The sequence below is a fragment of the Saccopteryx leptura genome, chromosome 4, assembly GCF_036850995.1.
Source record: "Saccopteryx leptura isolate mSacLep1 chromosome 4, mSacLep1_pri_phased_curated, whole genome shotgun sequence".
NCBI lineage: Eukaryota > Metazoa > Chordata > Mammalia > Chiroptera > Emballonuridae > Saccopteryx > Saccopteryx leptura.
In genome coordinates, this window is record NC_089506.1 from 101,232,021 (window position 1) to 101,246,315 (window position 14,295).

Consider the following 14,295-nt stretch of genomic DNA (forward strand, 5'->3'; position numbering starts at 1 on the left):
GTGTGTGTGTGTGTGTGTGTGTACATCTTCCTGGGCAAGACACAGTGCTAATTATGACCTCAATTCAGGGTCAAAGACAACCAGAGTTCCAGGACCCAAAACAATGTGCAGAAACTGGGCTAGTGGCCCTTGGAAGCTCCCCTACAATGGTCAGCAGACATTTGTCTGTCAGTAGGGAAGTAGCAGGGTCCTGTCACTGGGCTGGCCAAACTGGGGCACCATAGTCCAGGTACAGCTGCAAGTTCAGCCAGTGGAACTAGGTAGGGCCTCATTCCTCAAATGGAGACCAAATGATTGAATAAGAGTTCTGACATGAACCACCTTCAATCTGCCTAAGATCTGGAATGTCAGGCACAGGCATCAGACAGAGTTAGTGTGAAATGAGCAATGCTGACAACGGGCCATGAGCAGTGGGTACCACGCCCAAGGTCATGCAAGTAATAGCGATACACAGCAAACACTGTACAAGTATCTCTCTCCTATCATCGGTAGTAGCACAGCATCACATCCAAACTCAAAAGCCAGAATCTTCTCAAAGGTGAGGTTTTGCATTTATAGCCTACGGTTAACAATTCTTTCATAAAATTATGGGAAGATGATTCCAGAAAAGCAGGCAGATCACCTAGTTACCTACTCAGGCTCCAGCATAACTTGCTCTCTAACTTTGAGCCTCATCACTTAACCTTTCAGGGCCTCAGTTTTCTCATCCCAGTCCACTCTACGGCCACCTCTAGGAACTCTTCAAGCCCATGATTTTTCATTATGAGGCTCTTATTACAAACATTCTCTTAGTATAAATGATCTGAGGTGGTGATATTGCTATTTATTCAATAAATCTAGATGGGAAAGTCACATTCAAAACTGAATGTTCAGAACATTACAGCTTCCTTCACCGAAGTCGTTTGTAAAGTAGACATGGTAAGAAGCATACCAAAACCTTGGTGGTAGAGACTCAAGGAGACACGTCAAGAAGGTACAGAGCTAAGGGAATGAGGGAGATCAGTCCCTGACGAATACTAGGATGCAGTAATCAATTACTAGAAAAGAAGCGAAGGCTTAGAAAGTATACCAAGTGAAGCAAAAAAACCAAGCAAGCAAGTGGCTAGTCTACATTATACGGGGTCAAGTAGCTAGTCTATGTTACATGGGGTTACTGGGGTAAACAGACCATGAATGAAAGGCTTGGATCCAAAGTCATGTCATAGCTCAATTTGAGAGTTTGATCAAGTAACAACTTTTCAAGGCTTGGGTTTCTGTATGTAAGATAAGGACTCAGGATTGTTGAGATTACAGTTAAGAATGAATAGACTTCATTAGATTCCACACATGAGTGAAATCATAGAGTATTTGTCTTTCCCTGACTGGCTTATTTCCCTTAGCATAACGCTCTCCATGTCCACCCATGCTGTCACAAAGGGTAGATTTAGAGACAGACTCAGTATAGGGAGAGAGCAGGCTGACAGCTGTCGGGGGTAGAGGGGGTCTGGGTGGTAGGGACAGAGGGACTGAGAAAAATAGAAAAATCCCATGGACACAGAAAACAGTGTGGTGATTGCCAAGGGAGAAGAGTAGGTGGAGGGGAGTATAAGGGGGGTAGATGGTGATGGAAGGAAACTTGACTTGGGTTGGTGACCACATAATACACTGTACAGATGATGTGTTATAGAATTGTGCACCTGAAGCCTGTATAATTTTTTAACCAGTGTCACCCCAATAAATTCAACAAAATGTCTTAACACACATGCATACATACATACAAAGAGTAAATGGACTTTCTATACTATGAGGCAAATGGAGCAAAGCAACACATGTATGGTCTCTTTTATGAAGAACAGCATAACTTTTCTAATGGTGTCACTTGGAAGTGCCACCGTGTAAAGCCCAATGACTCAGGTCACAGCTCCTCATCTCTCAAAGGATTTCAATCCTGGCACAACACTCATGCCTGAAGTTCATTCAGAATCAACTACCCAAGAGTTTAAAATGCCCTGACTGGATAGCTCAGTGGGTTGGAGCACTGTCCTAACAATCACAGGTTGAAGGTTGATCCTGGTTAGCCATGTCCAGGAACAGATCGATGTCTCTCTCTCTCTCTCTCTCTCTCTCTCTCTCTCTCTCTCTCTCCCCCCTTCCTCTTTTTCTAAAATCAATCAATTAAAAAACTGAACACAAGTATTTGTTTTTAGTAATCTACCAAATCTTTACAGTGTCTTTCCCTTTGTTTAGAAATGAACAAAGCAGGGTTAAAAGATTTAAAGAGAACAGACAGTCTACCACAGATGATGCAGAATTTAAGGAGGATATTCTGAAATACTGGTCCCTAAAGGAAAAGCAAAATCAGTGGTATATCCACAAGCCTTTGCTGTCTGAAGCTCTGTGGCCCAGCCATTAGGCAGAGGCCAGTCCTCCCCAGAGCCTCCCTATTCTCAGATGCAGATACAGCAGGAGGCAAATTCAGAGCAGGTAGACAGCAGATTTATCTGACCTCAGTAGTCAATTACAAAATATTATTCATATTTTATTCTTTATATATTTTTTGCATCCAAGTCCTTTAAGAACAACACTAACAAATGCTCCCTGAGAGTCCCTGCCAGGGGTCCCCAAACTTTTTACACAGGGGGCCAGTTCACTGTCCCTCAGACCGTTGGAGGGTCGCCACATACAGTGCTCCTCTCACTGACCACCAATGAAAGAGGTGCCCCTTCCGGAAGTGCAGTGGGGGCCAAATAAATGGCCTCAGGGGGCCGCATGCGGCCCACGGGCCGCAGTTTGGGGACGCCTGGACTCTCTGCTTTACCCACAGAGATTTTCAAAAGTCTTTCATCTCCTGTTTCTCCCCAATCTCCATAGCAGCACCCCTCCCCCAACATTTACAGTGTAATAATTTTCTAACAGTTCCTCAATGAGTAAACCTGAAACGGCAGGCACGTTTCATCTTAGTCCTGCCAGGACTTCACAAAGTTGAGAACACAGCTTTATTTTAAAATCCATCATCACAAAACCATCCTCATGTGGCAAAGGGAAAAACCCCAATCATAATTCTTTGCTGAGGGTCATTAGAGAAAGCCGGAGAAGTAGCAGGGTAAAGGGTCAAAGAGCCACCCTTGAACTGGCAGAAGCACAGGTCACTGGGCTCAGCTCCTAAATGCAGAGGCTGCTTTTTTTGCAACGGGATATATAGACTAGATTTTTATCACTGGTATTTCATTCTACAAAATAGGACTACATTAACTTATCTTTCTGGATGGCCACGAAATAATAGTACGTCTTGTAAATATAGGTTGGTTATGTCAGGGAGGGGGGTCAGAATTAATCTCAAACCTATCACATAGTTTCAAGTTGTTTCCCATGAGATTTCACACCAGGCCACAGCACAGGAAGCCATAATTTCCATATTTATTGGAAATAGCATCTCAGCCAAAGTGGTGAATTGTGTCCTCTCAGAGAGACCTTGCCCAGGGAAATAGAATTAACTCACACTATCATCAGAAGCATCTAGGGTCTTTTTCAGAAAATTGCGATATTTGACCCCCTAACTCAAAGAAAATGTCTTTAAATGCAGTGTACTTTAAATGAAAATGTCTTTAAATGCAAATTTAAGAAACTGTAATTTAAGGAACTGATTTCTAACCTAATACACTTCTTTACCAACTAAACTAAAAAGTTTAAATCTGTGCAGCACATAGTAAATAGGTGATAATAGAACCAAATGGCAATATTTTGTTTTTTGATCTGTATGTCTCTCAGCAGCAATGCTTAGCTAGGACTTTATTAACTTATGGTTATACATTTTATTATTTATTTGTTAATCATTTTTTATTTCAATTACAGTTGAACGAATTATATTAATTTCAGGTGTACAACCCAGTGATTAGACGTTATATAACTTACTAAGTTATATCATCCTGATAAGTCCATATCCATCGACATCATACAGAGTTACTGGAATATTGACTATGTTCCCTACGCTGTATTTTACATCCCTGTGACTGTTCTGTAACAACCAATTGTACTTCTTAATCCCCTCACCTTTCTCACCTGTCCCCCTCCTCCCCTCCCATCTGGCAGCCCTTTCTGTATCTATGAGTCTGTTTTTGTTCTGCTTATTGGTTTATGTTGTATTTTAGATTCAGTTGTTGATATATATACATTTATTGCCATTTTATTGTTCATATTTTTTCTTTTTATTTATTTTTTCTTCTTAAAAAAAAAAACCCTTAACATTTCATATAATATTGGTTTGGTGGTGATGAACTCTTTTAGCTTTTTCTTGTCTGGGAAGCTCTTTATATGACCTTTGCTTCTAAATGATAGCTTTGCTGGGTAGAGTAATCTTGGTTGTAGGTCCTTGCTTTTTACCACTTTGAATGTTTCTTGCCAATTCCTCTGTCCTATAAAGTTTTTGTTGAGAAATCACCTGACAGTCTTAAGGGAACTCCACTGTAGGTAACTAACTGCTTTTCTCTTGTTGCTTTTAAGATTTTCTCTTGGTTATATATTTTATTGTCCAAGAACAACATTGACTGAAACAGTCTGAGTTAGGGGCAAGCACTTAACCTTTGCGGTTGACTACAGTACCCTCCATAATACATCCAAATAGGTAGGTGGATGAGGAGTTTAACCCCACAAGGTTTTTGTTTTTATGTTTTCTCTCTCTCTCTCTCTCTTTTATTTATTGATTTTAGCAGGAGAGGAAGAGAGAGAGAGAGAGAGAGAGAGAGAGAGAGAGAGAGACAGGAACACTGAGCTGTTGAGCTGTTCCTGTATGTGCCCTGACCAGGAATTGACCCAGCAACTCTGTGCTTCAGGACGATGCTCTAACCATTAAAGCTATCTGGCCAGAGCTATTTTTATGTTTTCAAAAACATCCTTCGCATCTGTGATTATTTAGAAGTTTTTTGATGCTGTTTTAAATAAATGCAAATCCTTATTATTATTCTTGGTATTATTATATACATATCATATTGTGGCAGTCTTGCAAAATTAATTTTAAAATAGTTCTCCAAAGTTATTACATTTAAAAATCAGTATATACCTCTAAAAAGAGCATCTGTTTTTATTTGAGTATTTAAAGCCAGGCAATATGTTATTCTCTATTTAAAGTGCCATATTTATAAGGGAAAAAATTTAATTTTCAGGTTCATCATAATCATATCTACTTCCATAGCTCCTTAATTCAAGGATACATGTTTTATTCACATTTTAATATTTTTGAAAATGAGATACACCTTAAAATAATATCTACATTAAGTGTGGGTATGCCCTTTTTAAAATTCTAAAATACTATTATTGTATCTAGCAATCTATAACATATTAGATATGAGAAAATACATAGTTTTTGAATAATTTTTTCACTAGATGCTTAATATAATGGTACTTCTAACACACAAAAATCCCTAGAAGTAGTTTGATGTCACTGTGGGTTGACCACCCACAGTAAACTCCCTTTTTGTTTAAAAGGGAAGAAAGGGGTGGTACAAATAATTTGTTTCTCCAGTTTCCTCTTCAGCAAGCAGTGGTCATGTGATTCAGTCTGGCCAATAGGAAGAAAGCAGAGAAGTAGTATAGTAGTTCTAAGAAAGCTTGCATTTAACTGATAAAGAGAAGATACTTGACTGGGTTATCTTTTCCTTCCTTCTTCCTCTCTTGCCATCTAAGGATGATGCTACCAAGACTAAGAGAGGTTAAAATAAATAACTCCTCTAAACAGTGCAGTCGGTAGTAGCAGAACCAGAGGCAAACCACCCCCAGGGCAACCGGCCAATCTATTAGGAGCCAATTTCTTTAGTGCTAAAATGTTACTTGAGTAATCTGTAACAATCAATTCAAATTTCATCAATGCAAGCCTTTATATACCTAGCTAAATATAAAAATAACATTCTCAAGTAGGAAAAAGCCTGACCCATTCCCCATCCACTTACCTACCTTCACAAAGAAAATCTGCCCAGAATCATCTGTCCATCTTACTGGAGTAACCATAGTTAATGCCTGCTAAAATTCTGAAATCAAATGAGCGTGACTTGTGCTCTTTGACTGAGGCAATGTATTTTATTATCTAAGATATACATCTTTTACTATAATTACTTGTTTGAGAAAAGAAACACACAGAGACAAAGTCTACAATAAAATCAAGAAAAAGAAAAACAAAACCTTTCACTACTTTAACTCCAGAAGCATTGACCTTGCCTTGGCCAAAGAAAGTAAATAAATGAATGATTCTAATAACACATTGTATTTTTATTACAGCAAATCACTTCCCTCGTGCCTCCATTAAAGAACTGTTGCAAAAATATTTAAAGAACATAGATTTGGTTGGATTAGGAACTGTCACATACCTTGGATCAAATCTCAGCAGAATCAGAAATCAAATCTCAGGTCTTTTTGTCTCCAAATCTGGCTTTGGGACTTCAGAAATGCTTAATCCATAAAGTGAATGCAGAAACCCCACAGTTGGTAAGAAACCAGAAGTACAGCCAGCCACTAGAGTTACATCCAAATGTGCTAATCACTTGCTTTGAATAAAGTGCCATCGCAGAAGTGATGTACGGAAGAATGAGACATGATTCTGCCCTCAAGGCCCGAGTCCCTGAGACCAACTGCATGATTTAAATCAATTCAGCTGAAATCAGAGACACTATCAGTAAAAAAAAAATTTCAAAAAGAATGTTCCTGTGCCTCTTAAAGATATCTCAAATTAAAAACAAGCTCTTGATTTGGCAAAATCCAAAAATACAAATAATCACAATAAAAATGACAAAATGATAATGGCCACAATGGTAACATTTATTATTGAGCCCTTACTATGCACTAGTTATTATATTTAATGCTTTACAAATTTTAATACACAAGAGGAGCATTAGAGACCATTATTATCCAATTTTACAGATGAGTCAACAAAAAAACTTAAGAGAATTACTTAATAACTTGCCCAAATTTGCACATGCTAATAATAATAATCACTTTAATTTCAAAAGATCTGCCACTATCTTATAAATAGTTCTTTACAAGCAGAAAGGGATAACAACTCTCCTACATACATACACACACAGTTTTATCTGTCTCTATAGGTTTGTTTATTTTAATTTTAATTTTTTTTTAATTTATTTATTTTTTACAGAGACAGAGAGTGAGTCAGAGAGAGGGATAGACAGAGACAGACAGACAGGAATGGAGAGAGATGAGAAGCATCAATCATTAGTTTTTCCATTGCGTGTTGCAACACCTTAGTTGTTCATTGATTGCTTTCTCATATGTGCCTTGACCGTGGGCCTTCAGCAGACCGAGTGACCCCTTGCTTGAGCCAGCGACCTTGGGTCCAAGCTGGTGAGCTTTGCTCAAACCAGATGAGTCTGCACTCAAGCTGGCGACCTCGGGGTCTCGAACCTGGGTCCTTCCGCATCCCAGTCCGACGCTCTATCCACTGCGCCACCTCCTGGTCAGGCAGTTTGTTTATTTTAAATATCCTAAAACTTAATCAATATCAGACAAGAAAGCTAGGAGCTGAAAGCTGAAATAAATGCTATTTGTCATTTATGATAAATTAATAATTCCATAAGGTGAAGAATAGGAAGAGTTTGAATAAAATTTTCCAACACTGTATGCTTTAATTAATTGTTAATTGAAAAAATTATTGGGGGAGAAAAGACAGTACTTTTCAAAAAGCAATTAAATTTAGTATATGGGTGTCACTGACACTATGGTCATTTCAACAGAAAAGATTTTCAGGGGAACAGAAGCAGACTTAGGGCAGATCCTAAGAGGCAGATACAATAGAATCAAACACCAATTTGCCCCAACATTCAGAGGAGGAAAACATAGACCTCATTCCCCCAAGGGTCCACTGGGATTGGATGTCTTTACTTAATTAACCACTCAGCCATGATACTATCTTTAAAATGCTGACCCTGCATCTTTTTGTAGATAATTTGCTGTAGCCTCAACAACTCTATTTATTGGAATATCCATTTTCTTGTCTAATAGAGTCCAGAGTTTAAAATTTCTCCACTTGAGTTGATATTCTACTTCCTCATTTATGCTATAGCTGTGTTTGTGGGATATTTGTGTCTAATCATATATAGTTCAAGGCAAAGAAAAATGCAAGCAGAAAAGGAAAAGCAAGAAAGACTCATTACACCATCTTTTAAAGTAAAAAATGTACAATTATGTAGAGAAAGATATCACCTACAAAAATTAACTCAAGCCATTTCTTACTTTGGATTAAAAAAATTGTTGCCATGAGGAACTGGAACTGATTTAAATATATACATGTGTCCTGTGTTATCAAAGTGCAATCTTCCCTACCATATTACCAGGTTCATGAAGGCAAGGGTTAGATTCAGAAACAGTCTCTTACATGGGATGCAGGCCTGATGTGGGTACACAACACCTGTGCTCCCTGCTGCCTACTCTCTGGTTGGGACTGAGTGAGAAGATATGCTAATGAGGATGATCAGTCCAGTCACTACAGATCCAGTACATTACCCTGTGCACAGTAGGTGCTGATTTAATGCATTGGACTAAATAGAAATGTCAGCATTTTTGAATTACTGCCATGGACCACCGATTTAGACTTGCTTTGATATAGTTTGCAAATTGTTCGTTTGTTTTCTCCCTTTAGAATGCTACTATTTTTAAAAGTTTGCATATGGTAATACTTAGCCAGAAGTAAATATTTAACCCAACCTACAGTGCCGTTTTCTACATGGTAGCAGGGAACAGAGATTCACACATCTGAAGGAGGCAGGCGCCTTACCATTTCTCTTCCTTCCTCCCATCTGCTGGAATATATCAACTTTCTTTCCCTTTCTCCCTACCTCTTCGGCCATGGCTGCCTTCATAGGATGTTGCAGCTGTTTACTTTTAATAGTATATAACTCAATATTATCTTCCATTCATTGTGCTTTCTCATTCCATTCCTAACACAAAGCTTTTCAGTTGAATGTCAAATCTAAAATATCTTCCCTACTTTTCATCGGAGAGATTGATTAAATTGCTAAGAATCGACTCCCAAACTGCCATAGCTCTTTAGTCATCTAAATTAATTGCAATTAGTTTTTAAATGTTCAGTTCCTGATTTTTCATAAAACTGGAGGGCATCATACACGCGAGCTGTCATTATTTCTGAAAACCAGCGTTGGTAATAGAAAGGTAACCGCCCAGTAATCCCGGTGGTCTTTCCTGTTTTCAACTGTGATTAGTATGTGTGTGGCTGGTAAATAATTGAATTAATTTTATAGTGAGTGACATATTTTGAAATCTGCAAAGCATCTTATTCTGGGACTTTAAGCCAATCCTTGCTTTTCCCTAGGTAGCTCTGTGTACGTCTGCATAATAAGTTGAAACAGATTCTTGACTTTCCCATTAGCATCTAGCAATTTATAAGCTTTGGATATCCATGGGATGATTTTTAAAGAATGATTTTAATTCCCCAATGTACCTAGATAACTAGAAAAATAACAGACAATCAATGAGTACCTTAAAGAAGGAATTTAACTAAGAACGTAAGGCTTTACCCAAGCTGAAAATAATAATAATGGAACAAAAAAACTTGGTAAGACGCCTGAGTTGACTTCAGTACCCCCTTTACATTATTAAAGAAATGGATCCGCTTTGATAACTTGTTTCATTTGGGTCACACAACTATTCTATGACACACTAGGCTACAATTTTTAGATGAGGAAATTGAAGCTCAGGTATTTTAGATACATTACAGAATTAGGAATTAGCAGAGCTGGAATTCCGACCAGATTCAGCTGCATCTAAAGCCATGTTCACAGCGCTGCCCCAACTCCCACATAGAATATGCGACCTTGAACTTTCTGATGTTGACAACACCATATGGGTCATTATATCCAGTTTAAACCCCAAAAAAAGACAAAGTGCAAATCAATGGTCTAAGTGATAAGTTCTAAGCTCTTATCAATGATCCAAGTCATTTGGGTTCAATTTGTCACTGACTACACACTGAGTAGGCAATGACAGGTCTTTAATGTTTAATCATGACCATAAATATTTAATATATTTAGAAAATTAATTGAAAAATCGAATATAAAGAAACTTGTACATCAAATAATAATTTTCCCAATAAGAATTTCCCTAGAAGATTATCATGCAAATCAAAGAAAAGCATATGTATTATTCTAAACAAAAAACTACGTAAGTATCTATGGGTCTCACCCATTAACAAAGTATCAAATTCTACCTCCTGTTACTCCTGTAACCAAAGTTCATCAAAGAGACAATCAACCTATGCCTTCTGAACACTTATGTAAATTATTTTTAATTAAAATAGTATTTAATCACCAATTCATTAGAAGTTCTGAACTTCATGGTAATTGACTATTTCAGCAACAAGTCTGGCTGAATCACCATTCTAAAAATATTGAACAGAACTAAGTGAAGAGAATTAGAAAGAGATCTTTTTTCTCAAGCAGAATTCAGATTGTATCAAATCACTGGTACAAGTATGCATATTTATAGGTCATTATTAAAATTTAGCTAATGGCCCTGGCCAGTTGGCTCAGTAGTAAAGCGCTAGCCTAGCCTGTAGATGTCCCAGATTTGATTCCCCATCAGGGAACACAGGGGAAGCACCTATCTGCTTCTCCACCTTTCCCTCTCCCCTTTCTCTTCCTCTTCTCCTCTAGCAGCCAGTGACTTGACTGATCTAAGCATTGGCCCCAGGAGCTGAGAATAGCTAGGTTGGTCAGAGTTCATCAGCCTGAGGAGCTAAAAATAGCCCGGTTGCAAGCATAGCCCCAGATGGGGAGAGCATCAGCCCAGACAGAGGTTGCCTAGTGGATCTCAGTCAGGGTGCATGAGGGAGTCTATCTCCCCTCCTCTCACTTATAAAAGAAGAAGAAGAAAAAAAAAGAATTTAGCTAATTATGCATTTGTTTCTGTTCTATGGCTTTACCTGCATGCCTTGTGTCAGCTTCTGTCCCAGACTGCCTTTTTAAGGATGTTTATAAAGCAAACAGCCTGGAAGGATAAAGATAGCATCTCCCTCCAGGACAGAGGACAGAGGACACAGATGTTTCTTCTGACCACAATAAGAAAGGGTAGATAAGTTTTCCAACAGCTTTTTATAAGACTGGTGATTTCCTAAACTCTGTGTCCCTCAGCTGTGACAGACCTGCTCCACGTTGCCTGTGGGAGTCGGGGGCAAGGCAAACCGATGCAAGCATGAGGCTCATTCTGTTTGCTGTGCCAGGAGGAATAAGTCCTTTGTGTTTGACCCAGGAGTTTCACGTCTTCTGCCAGTATGTATGAAACTGTCGTAGGCTAACTTATTAGCTCACAGGCAGGGTAAAACCTTGGAGCCTTCACTGCCCTGGAGAATTACGTGTGATTGATTATTTGAGAAAGAATTTGCAAAGGCTCACTAACTCCAAAAGAAGCTTCTGCACCTCCCTATAAGGTCTGGAACTCACAGCTGTCGCTGTGCTCACACAATTATGGTTTACCCACTAAAGATACCATCTTCATTCAAGAAATTCTTGGGGTTGCCTGGCCACCCAATGGCTATTAAAATGAAGGAGGTGGACAGTAATAACCAAGATTTATAGAGCATTCTCCAGTAAACATTTGAGCCCGCCCTGGAGGTGTAGAGAAACAGAATTTGTATTCTTACTTCACAGAGGTTCAGTGACTCATGGCTTGACCCAGCCCCCAATCTGGTCACCGAGGAAGCAGACACACACACTCAGGGCTCTGAGTCCTTCTCTCTGTACATTCCACTCTCCGTACTTCGCAGAAACCAGGGCCCAACTGACGGTGCAGCAAGGTTTGCAGTACAGAATGTCTCCCTCACCTCCCCTTGCAGCGGAGGCTGTGAGCTGCGTGCTTCTGCACCCTCCTGAGCACAGACAGCATCGGCATGTCTCCCCACAGCAGGCAGGTGGCTGTGCCCGACACACAGGGACATCTGCCCTGTGCTCCTGAGGCAGAAACCATGGGGATGAAACAGCAACCCAACAGGCGCACGAGCACAGAAACCGAAGCTCTCTGTGCCTCTCACCGGTCCTCTCATTGGCTCCTTCACACTCTCTCATTGGCCCCATGAGAGGCAGGGGTGTGCAGTGGTTACGGAGCAGGGCTTAGAGCCAGACGGCTTGGGATTTTGAATACTTGCTCAATCACTTTATTAAGTAATGTGGTATTAGGCAACTTATTTAATCGTTCTGTGCCTTAGTTTCATCATCTGTAAAATGATCATAAATAATAGTGCCATTGTTACAGGACAGTTGTTAAGATTACATGAATTAAATAAATTACTCCAAAGAAGTCTGTATTCAATAAATGCTATGTATGACCACTTTCATCACTACTATAGCTGCTCTATGTCCCCTTTGGACACACTGATCCATTTTGGTTAGTGACTCAATTTCTTTTTTATTTATAGATTTGAGAGAGAGAGAGAGAGAAACACCAAATTGTTAGTTCGCTTATTCATGCATTCATTGATTATTTCTTGTATGTGCCCTGACCGGGGATCAAACCTACAACTTTGGCATATATCAGGACAATGCTCTAACCATCTGAGCTACCTGACCAGGGTCAGTAACCCAATTTCTGATCATTAAGCCTGCTTCTGAATTCAAGCAAACTTTTCCAGGGTCTCCAAACACAACCCTACAAAACAACAATCTGGTCTGTGTTACTCTGCCACCAGAAACAATATGTCAAGGAAAATGTGACAAGCTCCCCAAATATTTCTTGTTGATTGAACAGACGAACTAGGAACTCTCTCTTTCACAATATATACTGGAAAAGAAATGATACTCTGAGGTGGACCATCGCTGTACTTCTTTTGTGAGCGAACCCATCTGTTTGGCAGAATATTGACATTTTCACATTCCTCCCTTCCCCAAGATGTGCACATCCTACTCCCTGGAACCTGTGAATATGCAACACATGGCGAAAAGGTCTTTGCAGACATGATTAAATTAATGGTAAGTACATTAAGATGAGAGATCTCCCTAAATTATCCAAGTAAATTCAATCTAAACACATGAGTCCTTAAAGGCCGAGAAAATTCTCCCGCTGCAGAAAATCAAAGAGATAACAGCATAGAAAAGACGGGACTCACCGCTGCTGGCTTTGATGATGAAAAGGGGCCACACGCGGGGCTCTAGGAGCTGAAAGAGGCAAGAAAATGGGTTTCCCGTTGAGCCTCCAGGTAGGCAGGCAGCCCCACCCACCCCGGATCTTATCAGGCTGAGACCCGTGTTGGAATTCTAACCTCCAGAACTTTAAGATAATCAGTCTGTACTATTTAAGTTGCTAAGTTTGTCGCAGCTTGTTACTGCAACAATGGAAAATTAATATAGTCCCTTTGGATTCTTCATCTAGGAAAACACCACAACTGAATACCTGGGCATGATAATGTGGGACTGAGCAACAGGAAAGCAATATTAATTCACCAAGTCAGTCATTCATTGATTGAGTCCCTGAATTTCTGGAGCACCCACCAACAGGCCAGCTACTGTCCCAGTGCTACGGCAAGCCACGGTGACCAGAGAGTCATGGCTGATGATAATGTGGGACTGAGCAACAGGAAAGCAATATTAATTCACCAAGTCAGTCACTCATTGATTCAGTCCCTGAATTTCTGGAGCACCCACCAACAGGCCAGCTACTGTCCCAGTGCTACGGCAAGCCACGGTGACCAGAGAGTCATGGCTGATGATAATGTGGGACTGAGCAACAGGAAAGCAATATTAATTCACCAAGTCAGTCACTCATTGATTCAGTCCCTGAATTTCTGGAGCACCCACCAACAGGCCAGCTACTGTCCCAGTGCTACGGCAAGCCACGGTGACCAGAGAGTCATGGCTGGCTTCTGTTTCTGTGCAGCACACATTCCAGAGGTACAAAGGAGACAGAAAACGGGCTAACACATCTGAAGAAATCACTCGAAAGAGGGACAAGTGCTAGGAGGAAAAGAAAAGAGGATGACAGGACAGAGAACGCACAGGGCAGAGCTGGAGGGAAGGACACCCTGGCCTGGGTGGCGAGGAGGCGCTGTAGGAAAAGATGTTGGAGCTGAAATCAGAAAGGTACAAGGAGTTAGGAAGGCTAAGACTGATGTCAGCTCAGGAGCCGCTAGCCCACAGCTGGCCTAGCCCCCTTAAGGATGCTGCAAGAGATGAAATACCCACTTCGAGAAAGTGACGCTTTTTGCTCCGAGGAAAAGCGCACCGCGTGAATTGCTATACTCTTCTTCCTGTCCTCACTATTCTCAAGAATTAATTTTAAGACTTTATTTTTTAACATATTTTATGAGCAGTGTAA

The 14,295-nt window shown here is 40.1% G+C and overlaps 1 protein-coding gene across 4 annotated transcripts in view; it reads right to left on the reverse strand.

Moving 5' to 3' along the window:
• The window catches only part of ENOX1 (ecto-NOX disulfide-thiol exchanger 1), a 617,728-nt gene that overhangs the window by 451,074 nt on the left and 152,359 nt on the right, over window positions 1–14,295 (reverse strand). For 3 of the 4 annotated variants that reach the window (XM_066380849.1, XM_066380848.1, XM_066380845.1), the window contains exon 2: window positions 13,091–13,139. The exons of the other annotated variant lie outside the window; for it this stretch is intronic. The gene's annotated coding sequence lies outside the window, so the exon portion shown is untranslated. The remainder of the gene's footprint in view (window positions 1–13,090; window positions 13,140–14,295) is intronic. 4 annotated transcript variants of the gene reach the window in all.